Source organism: Acipenser ruthenus, chromosome 12 (assembly GCF_902713425.1).
Source record: "Acipenser ruthenus chromosome 12, fAciRut3.2 maternal haplotype, whole genome shotgun sequence".
NCBI lineage: Eukaryota > Metazoa > Chordata > Actinopteri > Acipenseriformes > Acipenseridae > Acipenser > Acipenser ruthenus.
Window position 1 is genome coordinate 33,746,602 of NC_081200.1, and position 23,620 is coordinate 33,770,221.

Sequence of the window (23,620 nt, forward strand, 5' to 3'; positions counted from 1 at the left end):
ATTTGGCAACATAGTAAAACGATAACTCAATTTTTTTATAGGCTGTATATTCACTGATCAATTGACTAGACTCTTGACTGATTGCATTAGGTGTTCAGCTTTAGCTCTTATGATGAACTGCTTGTGTCAGCTGACAATGCTCACTGCCTGCAAAATGAAGTGTGCACATGTGGGAGGTTGTAAATTGCGTGACAATTCTGCTCTGGGTCCATACTCCAATCTGCCTGTTTTTTGTATTTGTAGTTTTTGGAGTTTGCTCTCTAGGACACTTATCTATATTTGAAACACTTGCTACAGAACTGTTTTTTTTCTTGGGGAACTTCACATCTGAAATACCCATCTGGGAGGCTTACTGTTTCTCCTCTGTTTGCCCTCAGCGCACAGCACAGCTGACACATTGGGCACTGCCCGAACACTGCAGTCATTAGCCATCTGGATGCCCCCTAAGTGTGCTACTGATTTCTTTGTACCTGCTAATTGCTGCAGCGATAAAACACCAAGTCAAAGCTTTCTGAATCTTGTGTGAAGCGTTATAATTCGGCAAGCAAGCAGAACAAAATCAATTAGTAGCTCAGTAAAATAATTTTGGAGGTTAAACTAAATGTGTGTATCAGGTAGCACAGCACAGTAAATATATATGATAATAGGTGGGCTGCAGTAAAATATGAAGTAATAATTCCATTGCTGGGTTCTGGTGACGTCCTTCAAATAATTGTCTTTTGACCAGAATTCATATTGTTGTCAGCATCGCTTGTTGGAAGAATTATGGAAATTAGCGCCTCCCAAGATACACATGATGGTGAAATAATATTACAATTGTAAGTCGCCCTGGATAAGGGCGTCTGCTAAGAAATAAATAATAATAATAATAATAATAATAATATTCCCACAGCATGTGTCACCCCAATTCGCTGTTGATGAGCTCATTTAAATGCAACAAGGTAAAACAAGTAGACATGTTTCTGGCTAATTTCTTCTTCAGTGTAATAACATGTAGAAATGGGAGGGAGGGGCACCAACAAATTCAGAATGCCAGCAAAGCTGCAAGGTTGGGGAGCAGACTTGTAGACACACCAGTGATGGTGGTTATATTACGGGAAGCTCTTCGCGTGCTGATCACCTGGTTCATTAGCCAGCCAGATGCTGATCTGACAATACAGTGGAGAAATTGTCTGACAGATTGTGTTTAATGAATTAAATGTTAATTCCATATGTGGATGTGAGGGCCGCTCAATATGTTTTGTACTAATTAGCAGACCACTCAGTGTGTAGAGAATTAATATTTCTTACTCCTTTACAACAGTATTAGAAATATATTGCACTGATTGCTGTGCCATTGCTATAAGGTAGATAGCAGCGATTGTAGGTCTTTAGAGACTGAATGACCCACAAAGTGGTTAGCAGTGTGCAGGTGAGCAATAAACAGACAGACAATTATAATCGAGGTGCAATGTTGTTTAATGTTTTTTTTATTTTTTTATCCAATGGCCTGATGGCAAAACAACAGTAAATAATAACAATGGTAATGAAGCAGCAGCGTGTATTGCTTATTTGTAATCCGCTGTTTGGCCCCGAAATAATAACAGTCCCGTTTTTAGTTCACCCACACGTAACACATACACAAACACAAACACCAGTCTACAGTACGTGCTCTAGTGCTCTTGGTGAATACAATTCTTTAGTGCAAACAAAAGTGTAGTGTTGTTGATCCGGGTTTAGTGCTGGCCTTTGGCGACAGCTCCGGATCGTGTTAGCCGTCCAAATAATTACAAACAGTATTATTAACGACAAACAAAAAAGAAACAAAACACTCTTGTTTCACAAAACAGATTCTCCTTCTGGTCATTTAATTTAACCATTCACAAAATGAACCTTTATATACCGTCAACCATGACCCCTTGGTTAACGAGCGCACCCGCTCCTCCAATCCGCAGATGCCACATCTTTAACCTTCTGGGTCAATGATTTAGTGTACATAATTATAGACAAGACAAACAAAACAAACACTCACGATACTCTCAATACACAGTGCACGGGTCCTTCCGGGTCTATTTCGAAACCAAAAGCGAAGGAAAAGATTTGCAATTCTCCGGCCCCTTTATGCGATCATGCATGACCCCTTGGTAAACGATTGCAGCTGACTCTATTGCCTGTAGCTGCTACCTAGTTTACCTTCCGGGTCAATACGTTCCTGCAACGGAGTCTCGCCTTCTTCCAGGCTGACCGACTTCCCGACCCAGGAAATGAAATTTCAGGCCAGCCCGTCCAAAGCCTTTCCCTTTCGCTACTTAGTGCCCTCACAGGTCGAGAGGGAGATTTACAACCAGAACTCATTATATTTCTGTCACAGGGTCACAGGGTAATTCCGAGGCTAGTTCATATAACATAACATTATAGTGTTGAAAAATTATTTTAAATTCTCCTGTGAAACATGCAGAACCCCGATAAAAAAACAGAGGCAGGGAAATATTATACAGTAGTAATAATATACATATGCTCCTGAAGTTCCAAGTTCCTGACTTGCCTCGTAGCCTGCTATTAACAGAATGACCCTTTTTAAACTCTCCCAAATCTTTGCTTTTACCTACTTGCTGATCATATTGAGTTTGTTGCATGTTGCATGTGGGAACCCACTGGAAACAGGGTGTATTAGGAATATCCTGAAGAGAAAATGTTTAAATATAAACAAACAAAAACATAACAGTATAATCCATTTAACTGTAGGTCAGATGCTTTATATAACTGCATGTCATGCTGGAATTTCAAATAGGAAGCTAAATAGGAGTGAAAAAAAATACTTTGAAAATGTATGAAGAAACAGTGGCTTGTCAGTAGCTATGCAAACACAAACTAAATCTCTGTGTGAGGTTAGTAGCCTCAGGCAGGGGGTGAGTGGGTGTTGCATAACAAGTAAAGATTGGAAAATGACAGCTTTTTTCAAATTTCACCTCGGACCCCTGGTGTGTATTTCCATGATGTATTCATCACCATAAGAGCTTTGGGAGGAGGGTATGACGAAAGCTTGAAAGTCGCCTTCTTTATGATAGACTCCGACGACAAACAATGTTGTCATCCTGTGCTGGAATAATGTTTTGCCTAAAATAATAAGTGGGAATCTGTGTGGTCCAGTGGTTAAAGATAAGGGCTTGTAACCAGGAGGTTCCCCGGTTCAAATCCCACCTCAGCAACTGACTCATTGTGTGACCCTGAGCAAGTCACAGCAAGTCTGAAAGATTGTGTGTCTTGGTTGACGTCTACGGATATGTACCCTCTTGAGTGGAAGTACAGTACATGCTTCTTGAAGAATATTGTATTCTGATTGGAGGCTACTTTGCTCTGCAAACCTCTGATTGTATATTGCATTTAGATGGGCCACTAGTCTGAGTGTAGGTAGAGGTCATTTTGGCTTTCCATAACAAGCACAGATTTTATTCCTCCCTATTCTTGTTGCTTCGATAAAAATTAGTCATGTTTGGGGTTTAAAGCGAGGTAGTTCAGAGACTGCACAGACCTGTCTTAATGTGGTCTGTGTGAAGAGCTTTGCAGGCAATGAAGCGCTAGTGGGTGGATGTTACTGGCAGTGGTATTATTGATCTGCCACATACTGTATGTGCAGTGTAATGAATAACATTGCAATACCACGTTGTATATTTTTTTTTTTATGATAGACTTTTGAATTGAATTTAGAGGGTTTTTTTTCTTGTTATAAAGTAGGTGCCATAGCTCGTCCTTTCGATGAAGAGGTCAATGTGCAGCACCAAACTCAGCTTTAGGTTTATTGTGTGATGAAAGTAACAATGTCAACTGTGTATGTTTTGCTGTCCTGCAAAATCAACTACAGTGGACCTGTTTACACAGTATTGGCTACTGCTAAATCAGCCGCCTAGAACTACAATACAATAAGAACCACAGGGTCCAAGACAGAATTTGATTGTGAAGCATCTCATGGTTGTCTTTCTGCTTGATCTGGAATATGCCCTTGTCTTATGTATATATTCACTTGAATTTAGATCATTAAGATTTCAGTTTGCAAAAGCTCCCTTATTTTGAAAACCCAATGTTGACAGGTATGCCTTTATATAAACCAAATATTTACCATATTTTCGCTCTCTGCTGTTGTCTGAATTGCTAGAATCTCTTTCTTTTAACTATACAGAATCGCCTTCTTCACAATAAAATGCGAGACCTACAGTGTGCCTGAAGGTCCTACAATTTGCCAGTGAACAGGCTGTTATATAGAATAATATAATTGAAAATGAAAAGCAAACAACATACAGCCAAATCCTCTTCTCTGGCTGAAGACGGTTTCATTTTGTTGTAGTGTTTCCATTGCCATAAGAACGATCTGCTGACTGACAGGTTTGAAAGTTGATTTCTCATGATCCCTTTGGCTGTGTGAAAGGCTTATGATTGATGGTGCAATTTTGTGCTTTTTAGTCATCTCTGAGATGGCTCAGCACCGGCATTCGTGTGTGAAAATGGCGTAAGTGTTTTGTCAAGTGACTGACTAAATTTATATAGCATCTGGATACGTTTGTTTTTAAGTTCAGCAATTATATTTTTTAATCCAATCACTTAGTAAATCTTCAAGTTGCTCAAAATAGCGCACTGGTGTTAAAGCTGATTTGATAATAATACACTTTGTACCAAAAGCCAGTCTCCTTGTAACCACCTTTGACTAAACCATTCTACACATGTATATCCAACAGTCATACATCCATGGACCCGTCCTGGTATCTTTTCCTTTGGTACTCTGTTGTGAGCTCTTATCTCCTGTGGCTATTGAACTCCCAGGTTGTTTTTAGAACACACCATCAGCAAATTGGAATTTACTCCTAATTAATTCACTCTACTGCTTCTGCTGAGAATTCAATAGTGCACCGGTGACGTTTATGGAATGAAATGCCCATTATAAATAGTCTGTGCATAATTCCAGTCAGAAATATTGGAAACCTGATTCACTGCAAGAGGTTTTTTGGAGGTGAGATGATGGGACTTGTTTAATGAAGCGGCATAAATATACTACATGAAAGCTTATCGATGACCTAACTTGTATTTCTCAGTCTTATATAAGCAAGTTTTAAATTAGCAGATACATTTAAAATAAGGAACTTGCTTTTTTAGCAGCATGTATTAATATGTGTGAGTGCATTGGTTAGTGTGCACTTGTCTTATTTTTAGCAGCACATATTATTATGTGTGAGTGCATGGGTTAGTGTGCACTTGTCTTAGGTCCACAGAGGTTTAAAGATGAAGTCTCATCTAGATTGGATGTATCTTATTTTATTCTGCTCTCGATGGTTTATTATTACATTAGTTACTATTTTGGTATCCCCCTTACATTTCAATTTGCCCGCTGCCTTCACTACAAGCCACTTGCTTCTTTTACCGAGAATTCGACCAGAAAATTCAATTTTGAGTGTGCAGGAAATTTACCTCTTAATACATGGCTGAACCCCAAATGGGGACAGACCACCAGCTGATTCGAGAGAAGGATGTTAAACAAGATGAAATGTGTTGTTTTGATCTCTGTCCAAGCATCCCTGAAGCCATGAGATGTGAAAGTAGAGGCTCACCCCACAGGGCATAGTTGCCAATTGAAAAACGTTGGATCCTCACATATTCCCAGTGAAGACATTTATGATTCTAAGATTGAAATTGGCTGAATTTATAACAAGGGGACTAACATAGATGAAACGTGCCAAAGAGACAAGGTCAGTTATCTACAGGTAAAGGCTGCTTGAAATTTATTCACCCTTTAAAGTAGGTTTCAAAAGATGTTAGCATCTACCTGTGGGATAATGACCGCTCTACTCAGAACCTGATTGGCTTTTATACAATTTCAAGGTTTTATTTTCAAGGATTTTTTTTTTCATTAGCTTCAGAATTGTGCCCATGGTCCAATTCAATTACTTTTTTTTCTTGATGGTAATTTTCAAGCATTTTAACTGTACCAGTATTTTACTGGATTTTACTGGATTCAATTGCAGATTGACTGAATGTCTGAAATATTAAAAATTGCAATTCTGAAAAGGTTAATATTCACAAATGACATGCATCTTTTAAAGTAAATCTCATTTGAAGAAAGGAACCTGATCTGTATAAGCACAGCACATTCTGCGAGATGATAGTGTGAGATTCAAACCCATTACCCTCAAGGTTCAGAACACAGCGCCAGCATGTTAAAGCATTTTAAGAGTATTTCAAATGCTGTTCGCTGGTTTGAAAATGTGGGTGTTATTTTATTTTATTTTCAGCAGTTTTCTCTGCTAATGGCAAAATCTGTATTTCTGTTGAGCTTCTTTGCCAGTCACTGCATGCTGCATTAAACACCTGCATCAAGGCTTGATTATAAGTTTATTTTGGGCTACCGGAGGACGTTGGAACAGTTCTTAATGAATAGGAACTTTTTCACTATGTGACAGGAGAAGCATTAGCTGCAGAGAGGCCCACAGTCCACAGGGAAATGGCATGGCACAGTGGATTGGCTCTCAGTCATCAGGAGTCTGGCATGAGTCCAAACCAGAAGCGAGCACAAAATAATACAAATTCATACTTATAAGGTTGAAATAGAGGGAGTAGATACAAGGTGAAACGGGTACTTACGCTTGTGTGCCATGTATCCTCCTTTATTGGTTTTTCCTACCATTTCTGATAACTGCATTGGTATGCTTTTTTCTCCTTTTTTCTAAATAAGGTGGGAACTGTTCTTGAATTTGTAAGTAATTCTTTTCCCTAACATGACAAAGCGAATTGTGAGGTATAAGACTATTAGGGTTGGTAAAGGTTTAGATATGTACATGATTGCTGATATTAAATCTAGACTCATTTAAATCTCATTGACTGATCCATATTGTGCTCTACTAACATCCAGAAGAATCTTCTGATTTCCACGAGAGTCAACATTCTATTTATTTGTTTATTATTAATATTATTGTTGTTGTAGTTATGGAAAAAGACATACACTATAAATACACAGATTCATTTTAACCCATCTGAAAATTAATGCTGCTGTTTGGAATTTCTTGGGTTTGGCCAAGCTCTTGCATTTTCTTTCTCATAATGCTCCATTTTGATCACTAATGTTTAGATAAAAAATAATTTTAAAAATCCATGTTTGAGGTAGCTGGGACAAAGTCCTAATACCAAAGGTACAAAGTATTGTCTTCCAGCTCCCTCAGGCTGTATAGATTGTATCAGTGTGTACAGTAATTCAGTAAAATGGTACATAAGATAAATACTGCTCCAGTATTTCTGGAAGCCACACTAAAGTATCAGACTGATAAGAGGATGTGGGAAGTTATACAATAAAAGACTGAGCATAATGGAGGCATTTTTCATCAAAGCAATTATACTGAATACATTTTCTTTAATGAAATATGGGTATTTAATGACTGTCTTATCCCTGTGGTCTTCTATAAAATGTGCTTTGTGCCTTGTTCTTATTTTATAAATATGTCTCTCTCTCTCCCTCTCAGTTCCAGGCTTGTACTGATATAAAAGTCAAATGAGTGGAATGAGTTCTGGCTCTCTCAGGTCTGTTTCTACTGGCAACCACTATAATGTCACACAAATATACTGGATTTGTACAGTATATACCAGTAACACTAATAGCTTCTAACAATTTCTAAAATGGTGGTCTAAGACTTTTGTGCCAGACTGTCTACAGTATTTCCACTTTTTGTCAACATATACAACAATATATGTAAATAAAAAATACCCAATGCATATGTTAGAAATATACTGTTAATATATGCCTGTGTATCAAAGTACATTCATTCATTCATAGAAGCACTTATATCAATATGAGGTATTAAAAGTACAGTGCCTTCTCTACTCCAACATGCTCCCATTATGCTTGGTACTGGGCACCAGCTTTCTGGGGACTGGAGACTTAATCACCTTCAGAGGCCCAATCTTCAATCTTTAATTTTCTGTTCTCATTTCAGAGCGGCGAGTGTGTGTCTTAATTTAAGCAGACAGAGGAGAAAGGGCCATTTGCATGTAATTGCCGATTTTATAGACCTTGCAGCAGAGTAATACCCACTCAGCAATCCTGTCCTCGTGATGGATTCTGCTGACAGCAGGCAGAGGCCGCTGCTCATTTCCGAAAGTGCTTTATCTAGGTGTCAGTGAAATAATAGAGGTGGAAGGCTTAAACGTTGGGCTAGGGTTGTCCAGCTTTGTAGCTCCATTGACTAAAGTTATGTTCCATACAGGATACAGGTGATCTGCTGAGAGGCATGGTATATCCTGGCTCTATTTGTGGTTTTGAAGGGGCTGAAGGGGCATATTTCTTTTTTAAAGTAGCTGAAGTAGGGGGGAGGGGAGGGGAGGGGGGGGGGGGGGGAGCTTTAATAACCTTTCTTTTTCTGTAAAAGAAAGATTATTAAATCTGACAAATACAGTGAAAACTGTATTACAATAATGAATGAAACTTGACTGATTGGAAAAAATCAGCCCTCAGAGGTGTGAACTGTCAGAATTTTGGCAATTTCCCTAGTGAACATTATCACATTCAAATGTGGGAGTTTTGAACTGTAAGTAGTTTTTACTGTCGAAAAGAGATGCTTTTGGTTTAAACTGTGAATAGTCTGAGAGTATGACTGAGAGTAAAAGGGAAACAAGGCATTACAATCATTCTTTTTCCAAGCTGTTCTGGTGTTTGCTCAGGATTTACTGGCATTGGTTGGAAGCTGTGATACATGTATTGACAACAACAGCTGAGTTAGCATATTTTGGAGTTGAAGGTTAAGTCTGTAAGGTCATACATTAAATCCTACCTGTGTTACCTGATAATACCCCATCTACTTGGCCACGTCAGGGCTTGCAGGGGGCTTTGTGCTGTGATGTGCTATATAAATCTGTCTGGTTACAAGACATGTGAGATCTCCTATAGGAAGGAACTAATGCTCTAACTGACAGGGCCAAATTCAGTCTCCTAAATCATAAGAACAAAGGAACATAAGAAATTCTAGAACTAGAAAAGGCCATTCATCCCACCTCTGCTCGCTCGTTTTGATGCAATTGTGATCCATTAGCACTCAGGAGCGGAAAAACAAAAAAAAACCCTAACCAGGTTAGTAGGGGAAATTAAACCTCTGGGAATCTGTGGCTAAACAGACTGGCCTGCCTCCAGGCGGCTAGCTAAAGGTCTCATTATGGTCACAGAGAGGGTTATACAGTATTGTTCATGACAACATCTAGTCTGTTCTTGAAGGATCCGATAGTCTCTGCTTTAACAACTCTGTCCGGCAGCCTGTTCTAATGGTTCATCCCCCATTCCCTGAAAAAGCTCCTTCTCCCCTCGGTTCTGAATATGCCCTTCTTCAGCTCCCACCCGTGGCCCCTGGTTCTATTCTCTGTGACCTGTGAAACATAATTCTCAGCAGTTACTTTGTTAAACCCCTTGACAATTTTAAATGCCTCTATTAAGACACCTCTGGCTCTCCTTCTTTCTATACAGATTCAGCTCTTTCAGTCTATCTTCGTATGACATATCCTTCAATCCTGGAATTAATCCTGTTGATCTTCTCAGTATGGTCAAGGGCAAGAAATATGGGTGTGCAAAAAAAAAAAAAAATGAAACGTTGATTCTGTATGAATGTATTTATTAGGCTCTAGACCCCCTGAAACATTCACTTTAAAAGCTCTTACAGACATTGTTAAAAACAGAGCTGGTCTCAAGGAGGGTTAACAAGACTCGTCCAGCCACTGAGGCCACTGAGGCAGAGACTTGGAGAGCCAATGCTTGTAACATTTTTATTATCTACATGCTTGTTTTTTTTATCTTGTTTCTGTATATAGTTTATTGTGTGTAAAATCTTTGTTTGTAAAAAAAAATATTATTATTATTATTATTATTAATAATAATAATAATAATAATAATAATAATAATAATAATAATAATAATAATAATAATAATAAAATGTATTTATTGGGCTATTAACATTAGTTTACTATTAATGTTAATTAAAAATCCCATTTGAATCCAAGCTAACCAAGTAATCCTTAAACAGGAAAACAATATGCAGGTTATTTGCATACCTTTAAAAGGATGCTTGTTTCCCCTGCTTGCATGTCTTTAATATTATTGTATGTTTAAATCAAATACCATTACCATTCACATTCAGTTAAGATGTCTGCCCATACTGATGATTAGTATTCTGCTGTTGTTAGCTGGAGTTGAATGGGTGCCAATTGGAGCAATACTCTTCTCAATTGCAGCATAATGGTATCAAATGGAACATAAATGGTGTCACATGTAGGGGTCAATTAATACCAGGTTTTACTAATACTGCAGATTCTAAATCTTTGTTAACTGATAAAAGCTGGTTGTCATTTTTTACTCCCATGGTTTAGTGTACATCTTTAAAAATACTGCGATACTGTAATATGGTTAGTGGACTGGTACCGTAAGAAGGACATCAACTAGTGTAGTATCTTAATTAGTGCTGCCTTAGCTTCCCCTGCTGGTAGGACTTCCAAAGTGCAATCACTGTTAATGCTTTTATTTTACACAAGCAAAATTGCATTACTGATCTTTCGAAAGAGGAAGCAATAACAAATGAATTAGTTTGGGAGACAAAAAAACAACAACAATAATAATAATAATAATAATAATAATAATAATAATAATAATAATCATCCAAAAATCTTAATTTAAGGTAAGAACAGTACTTTTCACCCTAGACTTCTGACTTGTTTGCATCTTGTTTGCAACTATTGAGACAGGCGCAACACTTTTAATTGTTTGTCTGCTGTACTCCATGATCATGCAATCCAACTAAATATATCACACATTGATAGGGAGAACGTTTGACAGGAATGTAATTTACTTCAAATGTATGCAAGTTATGAAAAAGAAAAAATGAAAGTTTCCCACAGCCATATTATAATATTGTTTCAGATCCAATGTTCAGGCTTTTAATTGTATCTGCTGGGGACAGATTCACATGATTTTTCCTTGTCTTCTAACATTTCTTCATTTATAAGATTTTGTCTTTTGAGATATGGAGGATTCTTTCTTACTTTCTTTCTTTCTTTCTTTCTTTCTTTCTTTCTTTCTTTATGAAATCAAATAATTATCTCTGCATCTTCAGACAGTATTCAATAATACAGTCAGACCTGCTAATAATGGTCTTTAGCGGCTGTCTTTATCATAGGTTTAACTGTACTGTTTTTTTGTTTTTGTTTTTCATTTGGTTTGTTCATTAAAATGAATATGAACACATCACAAACCACATAGAATATTCTTTAAACTTTGTCACTTCTTAAAACTAATGAATACTGTTAGTGAGGAATGTATCGATATTTAGCCTTCTGTTTTGTCTCACTCTGACAACATGTTGACTTGCTACTCATAGAAATCATCAGATGTCGCTACAAAACCGCCTGTGAGGATGTTTTATGACAGCGTGTGTGACTGTAAACAGCTGGCATTTCTAAAGTGAAGCACCAGATGTGTTCTTCCTGTGGTTTAAATTTTCCAATTACCTGCACATTCTAATATTCAATGGTTGGAGATTTTAATGCCCAAGTCTGAGAAGTGTTGCATATGCCCAATCGAGACAGATTTTGAATCTGAATGATCTAGATCGATTATAAGTGCATCAATGCTTCTGTTTAGATTTGGCAGCATTTAACCTTCTATTAGACTACTGTTTTTTGCTAACCTGAATGTGGTCATTTAGGCAGTTTACAGCCATACATAAGGAAACTTTAATGCTTTGGTTTTTGCTTTACAATAAGTGTACTATTAATCTAAAAAGGTATAGACGTGGAATATAATGCAGCACATTACAAAAATACTTACAGTAAGAGCAATAATTAATAACTCCATACCTTTATTTAACATAAAATGTATATATTTTAACTTTATCCCTTCAAATTAAAAAGAAAGATATTGTGTTATGCTCATAAGAATCATTGTTTAAACCGGTTCCTTACGTATGTGGCACCTTGCCTGCTGACAACAGTTCCTTTGCCATCATACTGTCTCACTGCTTCACCTCTGCCTGTCTGTCTAAAACAGTGCTTTGTGTAGCAAGTCATTTGGGGATTTGTAATGCTGTGAAGTATATCATTAATCATGTGAAAATATCACTGCTCAGTTTACTGCTGTAGGCTGATTTTAAAAAAAATGACACTTTGACTTCATTTTATATTTCATTTGCCTGTTGGCTGCATTCTGCCGTGAGGAACTTGACATCAAAGTGAGTGGTGGAGGCACTCACAGTTCTAAAGGTCATGCATTTTTATTTAGATACTATGCTGAAAAGGTGGCTTCAGAATGTTTTACTGAACCACCTATAGTAGTACTGCACATGTACTGGTTCCATTTGTAAGGGTGTGCACAAATCCAAACCCAAAATGTATATATTGAAATCATTGCATAGCACTGAAATCTGATGTTTAATGTCTTGTGGAAGAGATACTGTGATACTCTCTGTTATAGCTGGCCAAATAAAGTACACTAAATATGAAACATTACCTGGAGGTATTCTTTAGAACAGGGGGTCCCAAAGATGCACTGTCTCCGGCCCGTGTCAAACATTTCTAAGAGTTTTCTACATTTTCTTGGAATGAAAAGGCAATTACAAGTACATTTGCTGCTCAATATCGGTACAAGCCAAGAGTATATAGCTGCAGAACGAAGGCTCACAACAGGGAATCTCACACAGGGTAGCTCGCACAGCGTAGCTCACACAGGGTAGCTCACACAGGGTAGCTCACACAGGGAGCTCACACAGGGTAGCTCACACAGGGAGCTCACACAGGGTAGCTCACACAGGGAGCTCACACAGGGTATCTCTCACAGGGAGCTCACACAGGGTAGCTCACACAGGGAGCTCACACAGGGTAGCTCACACAGGGTAGCTCACACAGGGAGCTCACACAGGGTAGCTCTCACAGGGAGCTCACACAGGGTAGCTCACACAGGGTAGCTCACACAGGGTAGCTCACACAGGGAGCTCACACAGGGTAGCTCACACAAGGTATCTCTCACAGGGAGCTCACACAGGGTAGTGCTGCGTGCCAGAACAAATCACACTTATGGAACTAATTTGGATAGATGGTGCAATGCAGCCCTTTGTGACAAAAAAAAAAAAATGACCTATTTAACACCATCGCCATCTGTTTTATCATATTTTTTGGTTAAATTCTAGTTAATATACTGCTTTGGCAACTTCTTATATAGAAGGTTTATGTTCATGAAAAGGGTAACAGCTTTTCTGTTTTGGAGGCTTTTGGAATTCACCTTGCACAGGCCCTCTTTGTGAGAATTATAATGGAACTAAAATCCAAGAGATATTTATTTGTAAAGAGAGACTGCAGCGCTTTACCCAAGAGGAGTTGTTTATTCAGCAGATACAGACATAATAACAGAGTTCACAAAAGGTGATGAAAAGGGAATAAAACCTTCCCAGTGCAGATTACCAGGAGGCTCCAGTCCAATATTGTGTCTTAAACAAGGGGAAACGATTTAAAACAACATTGAATCCAGTGCTCTTCCCATAGGTGCGGACTCTTTACAATGGCTCCAGTGGAATACATATTAAGTCAAACTGTGAAGATGTTCGATAGCTAAGAGAAGATGCAGGAATTCTCTCTGAGGAAATGCAGAATACATTCAAGCTCTGTTAGGCTTGTGGAATATTGCCTTGGTGCGCAGAGCTTAAATCATCAGATTTCTACCCTTGAGACGAAGTAACATTTTAGTCACAGGTGCATTTTTTTCTTCTAAGATTAAGTTGACCCCACACTCCAGACTCCAGGGCCTTGCCATGCATACAGTTCTTGATGTACAGAAACTGCAACTAAATTCTGATTGGAGCCTGCAATGTACTCCTACCGTCATTTTGAACGGTACTCTCTGTTTCTTGTTGCCAGTTGAAGAGTCTGAGGCCCTGCTAGTGTAAATAGTGTCCAATCTAACACACTACCCATTCGTCAGGCATCAATGCTTTCTTAATATATTAATGGTTTTGTGAGTGGATGAAGATGTTTCATCTCAAACATAAGCAGTCAGTTGTTAAATTTTTTTGCTGGTGTCAACTGGATTCCCTTTTGCTTGTAATTGCTTAAGTATAATAGAAAATCTCGGCTGACACTGACGAGAGGTTATTTAGCAGGTGAGGGTGCTGAAAGGACATTAACCTTCACAGATAGAGGAGTCACGCTCTGTGAAATACCTAGAGATTTAATTAATGACCGAACACTTCTGTCTTGCCGACAGAAACCAGTTGGAAGCACTGCAGATTTTTCACTTCACATATTACAATTCACATTTAGAGAGTATGGAGATAAGTATACAAAAATGTAATCTGCTGGACCTATAACACATTGCAGCAAACACAATGCATTAACATAGTCATTACATTGCTACACGTTACTGACTTCTAAAAACTTTTACATTTGTAATCACACTTGTAGTTAAATAGTAACTAAAATGTAACAATACCAATACACAAGGCTGTAAGAAAATCGTGATTTTTTATCAAGAAGTCACGGCCACTGTGTATAAAAGTTGCGGTTTTGTCGCAGTCATACATATAAACAATTTGCAGTTATATATACTTGCTTTCAAGATGGATTTTTGTTCATTTGTTCAAAAACAAGAAGAAAAAAAAACATACAAACAGATAACCAGAGCATAAGTTCTTAAGACAATAAATAATGTTGTTTTTTTCTAAAAAGCGTCTCTCTTTTTCTTTGGTTTTTGTTTATCTGTATTGAACAGGGTGAGTCGCTGACTATTTCACTTTTTTTATGAAAGCCTAGTGTGTGCACATTCATTTCATGTATGGCATGTGCTTGTAACTTTTATAGTTAAAGAGTTAAGGCCTTCACACACCAGATGCGACACGATTTTTACTGGAGTGACACGACAAATTCGCTGCGAGATCACTGTGCACACCAGAAGTGATCACAGACAAGACGCGACAGCTGGAAATTTGTGGTGAGTGTGGGTGGTGCTGTCAGACCAGGAAATGAAACAATAACAATGGTTGTACAGGCAAAACGGCACTGCTGCGCTCGTATTTAATAATGAACAAAATAAACAGTTTAAACAAAAGAACACACAAAACAAAGAAAAGGGCACTCTGGTCAAAGTAAAACAAACACTAACAATTCTAAACAAGTATATTTTAGATATAGCAATTGTTTCTCTATTAATTTAGACTTACGTCTCGCCTCTGACACTCTCTCCTGGAGCGCAAAAAGCTGCAGGTTTTTATACAGGTGACCATCTCCCGGTTAGCAACAATTAACCAATGAATTAACTCGGGAGAGGGTCACCTTCTACACAGGGTTTTTAAATAAATAAACAAAACACAAACGCACAGCTTTTTTATATCTTAAATAATAAATAATCATGTTGGATGGCTTTCATCCGTCTGCACATAAACACAATATATTTATATAATAATAATAATAATAATAAATGAATACCTACATAATAATAAAATACACACAAGGGGTGGGCACCCGTCACAAAGTGAAACAGGGCTTGATTTCAAACCACATGACATGAAGCTGTTCTCTGATTGCTCAGTTGTGTAGTTGTCACGTGACAAGTTCGCAAAAATAGGACCAGGTTCAATTTTTTTTCATCGCTCGCGTTGGAATTTGTGTCGCGGCGACGTCGCTTGTCGTGTCACCTTTGGGGTAAAGGGTGCTATTGACAAGCATAGGTTTTATTGATTTTGTCATGTCGCTCTTCGCGTCGCGTCTGGTGTGTAACGGCCTTTATAGCCACACATCTAACAACAGTAAAAATAAATAAATAAATAAAACAGCCGAAAATAGCTCGGACCCAGAGAAATAAGTGAGTGTAGTTACTATGGCATCAAAAGACTGTAAGTACCTCCTAGAGGGCCTGAGGGAGCCACTAAGATTCCTGGACAAGGCTTTGTGCTGCTTTAATACTTCACTAACTAACTAATTTGTACTGGTACAGACAAGATACCAACTTGCAAGCATGTGTTCATGTAGTTAGACAGTTTCATCTTTGGATTCACTCCAGGGACCGGGCAGAGGTTCATTTACTCTGAGTAATTACAACTTCTTTGTCAGTTTTAGAGTTAGAGAAAGACATTTTAGAACAGTTGGACATTTGCTGTAGAAAGGATTATCTGGGGCTCATCACATTCAGTAAAATTGATATTTGACTCCTGGGGTAGAATACATGACTCTTACATTGTTTATTTATTGTTATGTTATTTCATATTCCACATACTTGGACAGCTCCATGAGATTTGTAACACATTTCACATCCTTAAAGGTCACATCAGTATGCATAACCAAGAGAGCTATCCCCCCTGAGGAACTGATTTGACTTGTGACAGATGCATTTCACTGCTCACTTGCCAATATTTACTTCCTGACCCCATCTACAATATACACATCTCTGCATAGGCATTTGACACACAGTTGCTCTGGCCTTCATTCACATTGCCGACCACTGCCTGGTCAGCTGGCACAATTTGCTTGCCAATTTATTCATATTTTTTTCCTAACAGTTTTTTCCTTCTCTTTTTTTAGTTTTACAAGAGAACTACCCCCCTAGGTTTTGCTACAATGTCAAATTTGTTTTACTGCAATCTAAGATTATATATATATATATATATATATAGAGAGAGAGAGAGAGAGAGAGAGAGAGAGAGAGAGAGAGAGAGAGAGAGAGAGAGAGAGAGAGACCGACCATCTATACTCCAGTGTTTTAATCCCTATTTTAAATGCCACCTTCTAGTTGTGGACTAGGGTTTGGTTGAGTCCTGGATGTCTTGAGGAGCCAGTACTGTCCGTGCATAGACTTCTTACCAGAGCAGGTACTGTAAAAACATTTGCTGCAAATGTTTTCCAAATCAGACGTCATGAAGGTCCGCCTTTCATTGCTTTCTGTGCTACCATCCTTTTGACTTGTTGAAATGCAATCAGCGTGCTGGCAGACAGCCTTGGCGGCTAAGAGAGCTTCTTGTTTGGCTGAAGCGCTGACACATTTGAAAGGATGTGTGCCTTAAGTGATAAGCATGACACCAGCTTGTGTCAATTCTGACAGAACCAGTCACCAGCCCCAGTCTTTCTTTATCAGTCTATCGGCTATTTTGTATGATGTGTATCAAGTCATTGAATTCTTGCACCATGCTCAACCTTACCAGAATATAACTGATAGAAACAGGGATTTCAAGACAGAGGCAAAACCAATGTGCTTGCCTTTTACGCATGTCCTAGCAGAGCCTGTCATCCAATTGTAGTGAAATGTGGCATGGGCATTCTTTAGAATGAATAGGTCATTGTTACCTACTTGTATTGGTTGTATTGGTTTTGGACTGATTAGTTGGGCTCTGAAAACCGCTGGCCTAAATGGAATGAAACGACATGGGCATTTATTATCTCTGTAAGTCACATTAAGGTGTCTGCTAAATAAACTAATAATAATAATAATAATAATAATAATAATAATAATAATAATAATAATAATAATAATAATAATAAACTACCTACTACGGATGGTCATGGTTACCTGCTTACACCTGTATTGTGTTATTTCTATCCTTTATGCATTTTACTTACATATCGGCACCTTGTTTTTAGCTGTCAGCTGCAGTATTTAGCAATCACCACAGACTGTCTAGACTGTTTTATGAGCTTAATACTTCTGAAGAAAACAAAAGAAGTAATAAGCATTCCGAGGGAATTCTATCATAAAAAAGATGCTCGGAGGGAGCAGATGCATATCAGAGACAGTTGCTTCAGATGAGAGGCCAGGTTGTGTTAAGCCACGGATTTGGGTTGTAATTTATCTTTTATGAGCTTTCCAAGTGAAGCAGAGAGTGGTACCAGGTGTTTGCGAGAATTTGAAATAAACTAAAAGATAAGGACTGCAAATCTGAAGCGCTTGGATGTGGTGTTTTATGGTACAATCCATTTTTAAAAAAGCATTGCCAATAAAAGCTCATGAAAAAAATATATTGTCAGTGTTGCAGCTAATAATGACAGGAGTGTAGTCAAGTTATAAATGCCCTGGTGCTTCATTCCATTTTAAATGGTAATTGCTCTGAATATACTGTAATGCAGCCAAATGTATGTATGTGTGTTGGCCTGATATCAGAGTGTGATGAACTCAATAAGCTAGGCTTGAAAAGTACTTTTTTCAATGTAATGGGACTCCTGGGAAATGTTAGTATTTAGGCCCCATGAAACCCTCAGAATCCTAGTCAAATATATACAGTATGAAATGCTCATACAATGTGTGGCAGGATAGACCCCTGCCTGTAAATAAAGTGTGGGTGTTTATGTGTTGGTGGTGGTTTGCAGGGATGGGGTTAATTCCTATCCCTGTCAAAAACATGTGAAAATGTGGGTTTTGTGGCTGTTTTGCACAGCCACAATATAATTGGTTAATACTCACAGTACTCACAGTAGAGCCAGTGAGTAGGCTTTTAAGGCTTTTAAGCTAGCGATCAAGCCATGGTAGCACGGGTGCCTGAACTGGGCCTGCTTGTGGAGTGGCAGACAATAAAACTGTAACAAGTAGTCCAGCTCCTCGGGCACAATGGCACCAGTCAGTTTCTTTGAATATTTTTATTGATTTATTTTTTTCCTTTTACACAAAGACTTTCTTGTGTGAAGAGACTATGCCCGCATTTTCCACCATACATGACAAACCGGGGCACGTTTGCCACATGCAGGACCTTCTTTACTTATCTTGTAAAAGGAACAGCACTCAGAAAATGCAGGTAGGGTTTTTTTTTTAACAGGGCAATGCCTTTGAACACAAAACAAAATAAACAAAACAAAAACTAACTAAACTTCAGCAAGTTCCTTAACTAATACCGGTCACCAAACACATATAAGTATTAACTTTCGTAAGTATTAAACCATACCTTTCCATAAGGTTCCCACACAGGTCTTTTTTCAGGCCTTAGCCTTAACTCAGATTCAGACCAAACATTTTGCCCTGCTTTAATACACCTGCTCTGCCCTGCCACAAGTGTCTAACAACAGAGTAATAGTACAGGCAGGGTTAAACTCTTCCAAATGACAGTGTTTTTCACTCTTTCATTTCTGTAAATCCTACTCGGATTATTCAGTGGCTCAGAGGTTATTGAGCCGTGAAAAAAATAAAACACATCCCTCTGTGTCCCTCGTCATAGTCAAACTGAGACAGATGTAGTCCAAGCAGGGTCTGTCTCTAACTTTTAAAAGTATGCAGACCACCACTTTTCAACTAATTAGTTATTATCTACTGCTCTGAAAAAAGTTCAACAGCAACTGATTGACAGATTAACCTTTCTCTGTCCAGTTATTTCTCTTTATATCTTCTAAAGGTAAAGCTATAGCTGGTCATTCCCACTACCTACACCTTCATGATTGCATTTCCAGCAGCCTGCATATGAAACAGAGCTAATGCAGATGCTGTGATCATTTCCCAAACAATCGAAGATCAGGCCTGTGGCTTAAATTTGGGGTTATTTCAAGGATAGCGAGGCATTGCTTGTTTTCACATAGGTTGAAATTCACAGATTTCAATGTAAATATCAATAAATACAAACAGAGGGATAGTGATCCCTCACCTTTGTTGTGTATTTATTAATATTACTATTAACATTAGAACCGCCAGATTTTTGAACTACCTAGATCCGCCACATGGGTCATTTTGATACATACATTTTTAAACTGCTTCGATATGAAAATGAAAGACAAACTATCGGATACAACTCAAAAGTTTTATTCATGAATATCATATCAAACATTTGGACTGCAGAAACACAGTATTTAAATGCAAAAATAAACACAAAAAGGATTTATTTTCAAAATGAGCGCATATACAGCACGACTACAAAATATGAAAAACTATAATAAAATAAACATTTCAAAAGAAATTGTGTAAACATGTATATGTACATACAAAACTTTAAAACTGAAACCATTTTTTCAAACAGTAAGATAAAAATGAATATATATTACACTAATTCCGTGCATGTAAGCCTATGCTGAATACGCCTCTGTACCTCAGCAGCTGCAGCGTTTGCCTGTTGCACTGTAGCCGGTATTCTACCCCATTTCTTCTTCCTGTATTACTCGATAAAGGCGTCAGCTAAATATTATAATAATAATAATAATAATAATAATAATAATAATAATAATAATAATAATAATAATAATAATAATAATAATAATAATGATGATGTGCAGCTGGGTGCAAATGAGGCGCAGCTGTGGCTATTCAGTCTTACTTCATCATTCAAAGACCGGTGCATGTAACATGAATTACATCAAAAATAGCACCCAAAAAAGCACAATACTCACAGATGTAAAGCAAAAAAGAAAATAACTAAATTCCTGTTCAAAGTTAGCGCATACAGCGGACTACAAAAAATTGTGTAAACAGATGTAAACGGCTAGGCCTAAATACATACAAAACAGTAAAACCAAAATATATTTTTTTCTAAAAGTAATATAAAAAAATATATATATTATAACATACGTTTCATATTAGGCACAGAAGTTGTTATCCTACCTGCCATTTCCCTTTGCGTGTATATGCGTGCAGCTTGCAGGATTCCAATCAAAAGCGCTACTTTCAGATGAAATATTTCCTTCTGATATTTTCCTTGAACAAAACGAAGGATACATCCCAGGTACAGTACATTGAGAAATAAAGCAACTAGGCTTTCACTGAGTTGGCACCTTGGTGCAATCTACAAATTCACAATCATAGCAAATCTCTGTCTCGTTGCTCTCTGATGTATTGTAATGAATGGGTCAAATTGACCCACGTGGCGGTTCTAGGTAGAACTGTATATAACTTCCTAATTTTTGCGATTCTGTCTATCAAACGTCGTCAGTATATTTAATTTATATATTTAGGAAAAGTAAAAAACTGACAAAATGAGTCAAATTGACCCGTGTGGCGGTTCTATAACGGTTCAGATAACTTAGCTTTTGCCTTTAACATGAATGCTCAGTCCCTGTTAAAATGATAGATATTTCAAGGGGTTCTATTCATGTTTGACTCCAGGCCTCTTATTTTTTCTATCCCAGCTGACAGGCTAGCTCTGATCCAGGCTTTAGTTTGAATTCCACAAGCATCTTGAGAGAAAGCATTGCTTTCCAAAGAGAAAGAGTGAGGGAGTGAGGAGAAACCATGTCATGCCAAGTACAAATCCATGTCCTGACATTTTTAAAGCTCAGTAATCTCTGTCCTTTGCACACTGACAATACCTAAGCCCATCGCAACTGTGCTACTTTTCTTGTTAGGTATGAAACTCTGTTCACTTTTTTGTCATAAGCATCACTCTGACTATGATTTGCTGTAGCCATGACAATTGATCAGTTTATTGATCTAATCTAATCTTGGGACCTGAAACATCTGTTCTTAAGGAGAACAGCTGACAGTTGTACCACTGGTCTGTAGGGATTAAAAGCATTCTGATTTAATGATACTTGAAAGAACTCAGCTCAAATTGTTTTACGTTAATCCTACCTGGGCTATACCAGGAATAGAAATAAGACTCCCATTGCATAGCGGTTTTATCCATTCCTGGTTTTACTATGACTTTAATAAGACACATATGAGCTTGTTACCTGTACGCTGTGGCTAAACAATCTTGTATTAAAATCTGAAATAGGTGAAACTGCCATGGAATAGGAGTCTTATTTCCATCCCTGCTGTACTCACAGTATGATCACAGTTTCCAGAGCAGTTTTCATATGCACTTCTATGCTTGATTTGCTCAATAAACCTCTACTTCATGTATTTAAAACTCATTAATTATCAAATTATATATATCATATATTTATATATGAGAGAGAGAGAGAGAGAGAGAGAGAGAGAGAGAGAGAGAGAGAGAGAGAGAGAGAGAGAGAGAGAGAGAGAGAGAGAGTTTAGGTTTGCACATTAGGGATTGAAATGTTGGTATTAGTAGTCACAGAGTCACATTGTCATAGCAAAACAAGGGGTATGATATTAACTGATAGTAACACCTGAAGTTTAAAAATAAAAGGACATTATAGGGGAGAACAACTCTCTTCCCACATTGCTCCTGGAGTTCTACTACAGGCCAGAGCATTTATTTTGTTTTCCTCTTTTCAGGCTACATTTTTTTACTCCATTTTAGATGAAGGCACTCTGGTATCGAAACGTCAGCTTTTCTTTTTTCTTTTAATAAATTATTTTTGGATTGCATTGAGTGTGCGGTTATCATCTTTTCTTTTTTAAATGACTTGTTCTTATTAACCTGCACCTCACCTACATGATGTGTGTGTACCTCCTTTTTTGTTTTCAGATTGTATTATTTTACCAATTAATCCCCCTGCTTCTATTTCCTCTTCAAAAATTGTGCTTCGGTCATTCCTACCATTGCCCTTGCTTGAGAGTTACCTTATGTGGGATCATATTAAATAATCCAATATTTCTCATTACTCTAGAGAGGAGAACAAAATTGGATACAATTATTTTCCATATAGTATCTCCACTGATCCCCCTCAATTACATAATTATAATACACTACCACACTGTGCTTAAGGACTACTGCAAATCTAAGCTATTGTTGTTTTTCTTTTCTTTGAATTGCATTCTTCAAAGTCTTATATTGTGTTTCAGAAATAGCTTTCTCATGACTGGTAATAAATAGCTGAAGTGGAGAAATAAATCAGTAACATCAACACATATGAAATTGGATCTCCAGAGATAATAAACTTTAGCAAACCAATAGTTCAACGAGGAAAACAATAGCAGAAGTCACAAATTACAGGACGTGTAGAGAAAGAAAATAAACTGTTGAATTGTAGGTTGTAGTGCATTAAGGCACAAAGGAGCCAAACCCAGTTGGATTAAAAAATGAGCCCCAAAAAGACATGGGCACTGAGCCACCTACTGTGAGAGAATCTATCATTGCATTAGCAGGCCGTCCATCTATAAAAACACTCTGTAATCGTCTTGTGTTCTGAGGGCAGTTTATATTAGTATGTAAAAATACAGTAGTTTATAGTAGTCGTAGTAGTAGTCGTCGTAGTAGTAAATACCTACAATTGTAAGTGTATTTATGTGTTATTATAATGAATAGTGTATATTTTAATGTGACGTGGTATTTTGATTAACTTTATTAACTACATTTAATTATATAATGATATACTCTAAACATGTTCGTCACTTTAATTACAAGAATTTGAAAATAAGAAAATGCTGCACAAATTAATTAATCAAGATAATTCATGTTTTAAGATGGCTTGGACAATATTACCGGTATATTCAATGCCTACCATGTGTCTAGGTTGATGTATTTCTGTCACTTTTGTATATTTAGTGCAGAGCAACTGTAAATGTAGTAGTTGAATTCAGACATATTGGTGCCTTTCTGGGCTTTAGTTACCTATTAGTTTACCAAGCATAAGTATTTGGTTATTTGCCTGGAATGTGACACAGTAGATTCACTGGTTATGTGGCTGTAGTCACAAAAATAAAAATAAATGGAAATGGTACAGAAACTGTGAGGTGGTTAGCAATTATTGTATATAGTTGGCATGGAAGCAATATAATTAAATCATGAAATACTACGAGAGTTTGTGTGTGTGTGTGTGTGTAATTTAATCTTTTATACAGTACAGT

At 37.5% G+C, this 23,620-nt stretch overlaps 1 protein-coding gene across 4 annotated transcripts in view; it reads left to right on the top strand.

Moving 5' to 3' along the window:
- Positions 1-23,620, top strand: part of LOC117416819 (tenascin-R-like) — a 117,904-nt gene that overhangs the window by 43,161 nt on the left and 51,123 nt on the right. The window lies entirely within an intron of this gene.